Genomic DNA, 6,539 nt, shown 5'->3' with positions numbered 1-6,539 from the left:
AAATGCCAGAAATCCTTCTTCACTGGGCGTTTTTCTGAACGCCCAGAATGCTACCAATTCTGGCGTTAAACGCCTATAATGCTGCCTATTCTGGCGTTTAACGCCCAGAATGATACCTTTATTGGCGTTTTGACGCTAGTGAACTCCTTTCCTCTGTGATTTCTCTGTTTTATGTCTTGAACCTCCATTTTCCTGACTTATTCACTGAAAATATATTAATTAATAAGGAAAACAAAATTAAAAAGACTTATCTAACTGTTACAAATATCTAATTATTGATAATGGCTGGGTTGCCTCCCAGCAAGCGCTTCTTTACTATCTTTAGCTGGACTTTATTGAGCTTTTAACTTAGTCTCAGCTTTGAGCATTCTTGCTCAACATTGCCTTCAAGATAATGTTTGATTCTTTATCCATTAACAATGAACTTTTTGTCAGAATCAATATCTTGAAGTTCTACATAGCCATATGGTGACACACTTGTAATCACATATGGGCCCCTCCACCGAGATTTCAATTTCCCGGGAAACAATCTGAGCCTAGAGTTAAACAGCAAGACCTTCTGTCCTGTCTCAAAGACTCTAGATGACAGCCTTTTGTCATGCCATATTTTTGCTTTCTCCTTATAAATTTTGGCATTTTCGAAAGCATTGAGTCTGAATTCTTCCAGCTCATTCAACTGGAGTAATCTCCTCTCTCCAGCTACCTTAGTATCAAGGTTTAGGAATCTGGTTGCCCAGTAGGCCTTGTGTTCCAGTTCCACTGGCAGATGATAGGCTTTTCCATACACAAGCTGGTATGGAGAGGTCCCTATAAGAGTCTTGAATGTTGTTCTGTATGCCCACAGAGCATCATCCAGACCTCTTGCCCAGTCCTTTCTACGGGCATTTACAGTCCGCTCCAGGATTCGTTTTAGTTCTCTATTTGAGACTTCAACCTGCCCATTTGTCTGTGGATGATATGGAGTTGCCACTTTATGGTTAATTTCATATCGGACCAGAGTAGAGTCAAGCTGTTTATTGCAGAAATGAGTGCCTCCATCGCTGATCAGTATCCTAGGGACACCAAACCTGCTGAAGATATGCTTCTAGAGGAACTTCATCACTGTCTTAGTATCATTAGTGGGTGTGGGAATTGCCTCTACCCATTTAGATACATAGTCTACTGCCACTAGAATATAAGTGTTTGAGTATGATGGTGGAAAAGTCCCCATGAAGTCAATACCCAATACATCAAACATCTCAATCTCTAAGATCCCTTGTTGAGGCATGGCATAACCGTGAGGCAGATTACCAGCTCTCTGGCAACTGTTACAGTTACGTACAAACTCTCGGGAGTCTCTATAGAGAGTAGGCCAGTAGAAGCCACACTGGAGAACTTTGGTGGCTGTTCGCTCACCTCCGAAATGTCCTCCATATTGTGATCGATGGCAATGCCATAGGATCTTCTGTGCTTCTTCTCTAGGCACACATCTATGGATCATTCCGTCTGCACACCTCTTAAAGAGATATGGTTCATCCCATAAGTAGTATTTTGCATCAGAAATCAATTTTTTCGTTTGCACCTTGCTATACTCCTTGGGTATGAATCTCACAGTTTTATAGTTTGCAATGTCTGCAGATCATGGTACTTCCTGAATGGCAAAGAGTTGCTCATCCGGGAAGGTTTCAGAGATCTCAGTAGGAGGGAGGAACGCTCCTGCTATTGGTTCTATCCGGGACAGGTGATCTGCTACTTGGTTCTCTATCCCTTTTCTGTCTCTTATTTCTATATTAAATTCTTGCAAAAGCAACACCCATCTTATGAGTCTGGGTTTTGAATCCTGCTTTGTGAGGAGATATTTTAGAGCAGTATGGTCAGTGTACACAATCACTTTTGATCCTACTAAATAAGATCTGAACTTGTCAATGGCATAAACCACTGCAAGTAACTCTTTTTCTGTGGTTGTGTAATTCTTTTGTGCGTCATTCAAAACACGGCTAGCATAGTAAATGACGTGCAGAAGCCTGTTGTGCCTTTGTCCCAATACTGCACCAATGGCATGGTCACTGGCATCACACATTAGTTCAAATGATAATGTCCATTCTGGTGCAGAAATGACTGGTGCTGTGACCAGCTTAGCTTTCAGAGTTTTAAACGCCTGCAGACACTCCGTGTCAAAGACAAATGGCGTGTCAGCATCTAGCAGATTGCTTAGAGGTTTTGTGATTTTTGAAAAATCCTTTATAAACCTCCTATAGAATCCTGCAAGCCCCAGAAAGCTTCTGATTCCCTTAATATTGGCAAGTGGTGGTAATTTTTCAATTACCTCTACATTAGCTTGATCCACCTCTATTCCCTTGTTCGAAATTTTGTGCCAAGGACAATTCCTTCAGTCACCATAAAGTGACATTTTTCCCAGTTTAAAACCAGGTTAGTCTCTTGGCACCTTTTTAGAACAAGTGCTAGATGGTCAAGGCAGGAGTTGAATGAGTCTCCAAATACTGAGAAGTCATCCATGAAGACTTCCAGAAACTTCTCTACCATATCAGAGAATATAGAGAGCATGCACCTCTGAAATGTTGCAGGTGTATTGCACAGACCAAATGGCATTATTTTGTAGGCAAATACTCCAGATGGACATGTGAATGCTGTTTTCTCTTGGTCTTGAGGGTCTACTGCAATTTGGTTGTAACCTGAATAGCCATCTAAAAAGCAGTAGTATTCATGACCTGCTAATCTCTCTAGCATCTGGTCTATGAATGGTAAAGGAAAATGATCCTTCCTGGTGGTTGTATTGAGCTTTCTGTAGTCAATACACATACGCCACCCTGTAACTATTCTTGTAGGAACCAGTTCATTCTTTTCATTATGAACCACTGTCATGCCTCCCTTCTTGGGGACAACTTGGACAGGGCTCACCCAGGGGCTATCAGAAATAGGATAAATAATCCCAGCCTCTAGTAACTTAGTGACCTCTTTTTGCACCACCTCCTTCATGGTTGGATTCAGCCACCTCTGTAGTTGAACCACCAGCTTAGCATCATCCTCCAATAGGATCTTGTGCATGTATCTAGCTGGGCTAATGCCCTTAAGATCACTTATGGACCACCCAAGAGCTGTCTTGTGTGTCCTTAGCACCTGAATTAGTGCTTTCTCTTCCTATGGATTTAAAGCAGAGCTTATGATCACTGGAAAAGTGTCACCTTCCCCCAGAAATGCATATTTCAGGGATGGTGGTAGTGATTTGAGCTCGGGTTTAGGAGGCTTATCCTCTTCCTGAGGAATTTTCAGAGGATCTTATATTCTCTCTGGTTCCTCCAGATCAAGCTGAACATCTTTAAAAATATCCTTTAGCTCTGATTCGAGACTCTCAGTCATATTGATCTCTTCCACCAAGGAGTCAATAACATCTGCGCTCAGGCAGTCTTTTGGTGTGTCTAGATGCTGCATAGCTTTGACAGCATTCAACTTAAACTCATCTTCATTGACTCTCAGGGTTATCTCTCCTCTTTGGACGTCAATGAGGGTTCGTCCAGTTGCTAGGAAAGGTCTTCCTAGAATGAGAGTTGCACTCTTGTGCTCCTCCATTTCCAGCACTACAAATTCAGCAGGAAAGGCAAATGGCCCAACCTTGACAATCATGTCCTCAATTATGCCTGATGGAATTTTAATAGAGCCATCAGCAAGTTGGAGGCATATCCGGGTTAGTTTAACTTCATCAGTCAAACCAAGCTTTTTGATAGTGGATGCAGGTATTAGGTTGATGCTTGCCCCAAGGTCACATAGAGCTGTCTTGGTACAAGCACCCTCTAATGTGCATGGTATCATAAAGCTTCTGGGATCTTTAAGCTTTTCTGGTAAGCTTTTCAGAATGACTGCACTGCATTCTTCAGTGAGAAAAACTTTTTCAGTTTCTCTCCAATCCTTCTTATGGCTTAAGATCTCTTTCATGAACTTAGCATAAGAGTGTATTTGCTCAAGTGCCTTTACAAACGGAATCTTTATTTCAAGAGTCCTGAGGTAGTTTGCAAAGCGGGCAAATTGTTTATCCTGTTCCACTTGGCAGAGTTTCTGAGGATAAGGCATCTTGGCTTTGTATTCTTCAACCTTAGTTGCTGCAGGTTTATTTCCTACAGAAGTGGTTGGAGAAGCCTGCTTAAGGGGGTTGTTATCACCACTTGCAGGTGTCTGACCCCTTATTGGCATTTGAATGCTAGAATTGGGGGCTACTTGGGCGTTTAACGCCATATTGCCACCCTTTTCTGGCGTTTAGACACCAGCATTGGCTGTCCCTTGGGCGTTTAACGCCACTTTTTCACCCTTTCTGGCGTTTGAATGCCAGAATCATTCCTCTCTGGGCTCTTACTGTCCTCAGAGGGATTTTGGGCAATGGTTTGGTTATCCTTTGTCAGCTGTTTCTTTCTTGGCTTCCTGCTACCTTGGATTGATACATTCAGTGTTTTTCCACTCCTTAATTGAACAGCTTGGCATTCTTCTGTTATCTGTTTAGATAGCTGCTGTCTTTTCTGATCCAATTGTGCTTCCATATTTTGATTAGCATTTTTACTGTCTTGGAGCATCTCTTTAAATTCTGCAAACTGTTTTGTTATTATAAGCAATTGCTTATTGAGTTCAGCAATTTGTTCTTGAGGACTAAGTTCAGTGGATACTGCTTTAGCCTCTTCTTTCAAGGAGGACTCACTGCTTAAGTACAGATGCTGATTTCTAGCAACTGTGTCAATCAGCTCTTGAGCCTCTTCAATCATCTTTCTCATATGTATAGATCCACCAGTTGAGTGATCTAGAGATATTTGAGCTTATTCTTTAAGCCCATAGTAGAAGATGTCTAACTGTACCCACTCTGAAAACATTTCAGAGAGACATTTCTTTAGCATCCCTCTGTACCTCTCCCATGCAATATAAAGAGATTCATGATCCTCTTGTTTAAAACCTTGGATGTCCAGTGATGAGCGGATATTTTATACGCTTTTTGGGGTTAATTTCATATAGTTTTTAGGATATTCTAGTTAGTTTTTAGTTTATTTCCATTAGTTTTTAGGAAAAATTCATATTTCTGGACTTTACTACGAGTTGTGTGTTTTTCTGTAATTTCAGGTATTTTTCTGGCTGAAATTGAGGGAGCTAAGCAAAAATCTGATTCAGGTTGAAAAAGGACTGCTGATGCTGTTGGATTCTGACCTCCCTGCACTCAAAAATGGATTTTCTAGAGCTACAGAACTCGAAATGGCGCGCTTCCAATTGCATTGGAAAGTAGACATCCAGGGCTTTCCAGCAATATATAATAGTCCATACTTTGCTCAAGGATAGATGACGTAAACTGGCATTCAACGCCAGTTCTCTGCCTAATTCTGGCATCCAGCGCCAGAAAAGGATTAAAAGTTAGATTTCAACGCCAGAAATGGATCCAAACCTGGCGTTGAACGCCCAAAACAGCCTTATGCACGTGAAATGTTTAAGTCTCAGCCCCAGCACACACCAAGTGGGCCCCAGAAGTGGATCTCTGCACCATCTGTCATAGTCTACTCACTTTTTGTAAACCTAGGCTACTAGTTTAGTATTTAAACAACTTTTAGAGACTTATTTTGTATCTCATGACATTTTTAGATCTGAACTTTGTACTCTTTGACGGCATGAGTCTCTAAACTCCATTGTTGGGGGTGAGGAGCTCTGCTGTGTCTCGATGAATTAATGCAAGTATTTCTGTTTTCCATTCAAACATGCGTGTTCCTACCTAAGATATCCATTCGCGCCTAACTATGGAGAAGGTGATGATCAGTGACACTCATCACCTTCCTTAATCCATGAACGTGTGTCTGACAATCACCTCCGTTCTACATCAGATTGAATGAATATCTCTTAGATTCCTTAATCAGAATCTCCGTGGTATAAGCTAGATTGATGGCAGCATTCATGAGAATCCGGAAAGTCTAAACCTTGTCTGTGGTATTCCGAGTAGGATTCTGGGATTGGATGGCTGTGACGAACTTCAAACTCGCGAGTGCTGGGCGTAGTGACAGACGCAAAAGGATAGTAAATCCTATTCCGGTACGACTGAGAACCTGCAGATGATTAGCTGTGCGGTGACAGCGCACCTGGACCCTTTTCACTGGAAGGATGGATGGTAGCCATTGACAATGGTGATCCACCTACACACAGCTTGCCATAGGAGGACGTGCGTGCATGAATCAGAAGACAGAGAAAAGCAGAGATTCTGAAGACAAAGCATCTCCAAAACTCCAACATATTCTCCATTACTGCATAACAAGTAACCTTTAATCCATGCCCTCTTGTTTAATCGCAATTCAACTGATTAATATAATTGACTTCCTGACTAAGAATTGCAAGATAACCATAGATTGCTTCAAACCAACAATCTCCGTGGGATTCGACCCTTACTCACGTAAGGTATTACTTGGACGACCCAGTGCACTTGCTGGTTAGTGGTACGAGTGTGAAAAGTGTGATTCACAATTCGTGCACCAAGTTTTTGGCGCCGTTGTCGGGGATTGTTCGTGTTTGAACAACTGAAGGTTTATTTT

This window comes from Arachis ipaensis, chromosome B8 (genome assembly GCF_059453495.1).
Source record: "Arachis ipaensis isolate K30076 ecotype BB chromosome B8, ASM5945349v1, whole genome shotgun sequence".
Classification (NCBI taxonomy): domain Eukaryota; kingdom Viridiplantae; phylum Streptophyta; class Magnoliopsida; order Fabales; family Fabaceae; genus Arachis; species Arachis ipaensis.
Note: the sequence above shows the minus strand (reverse complement) of the source record.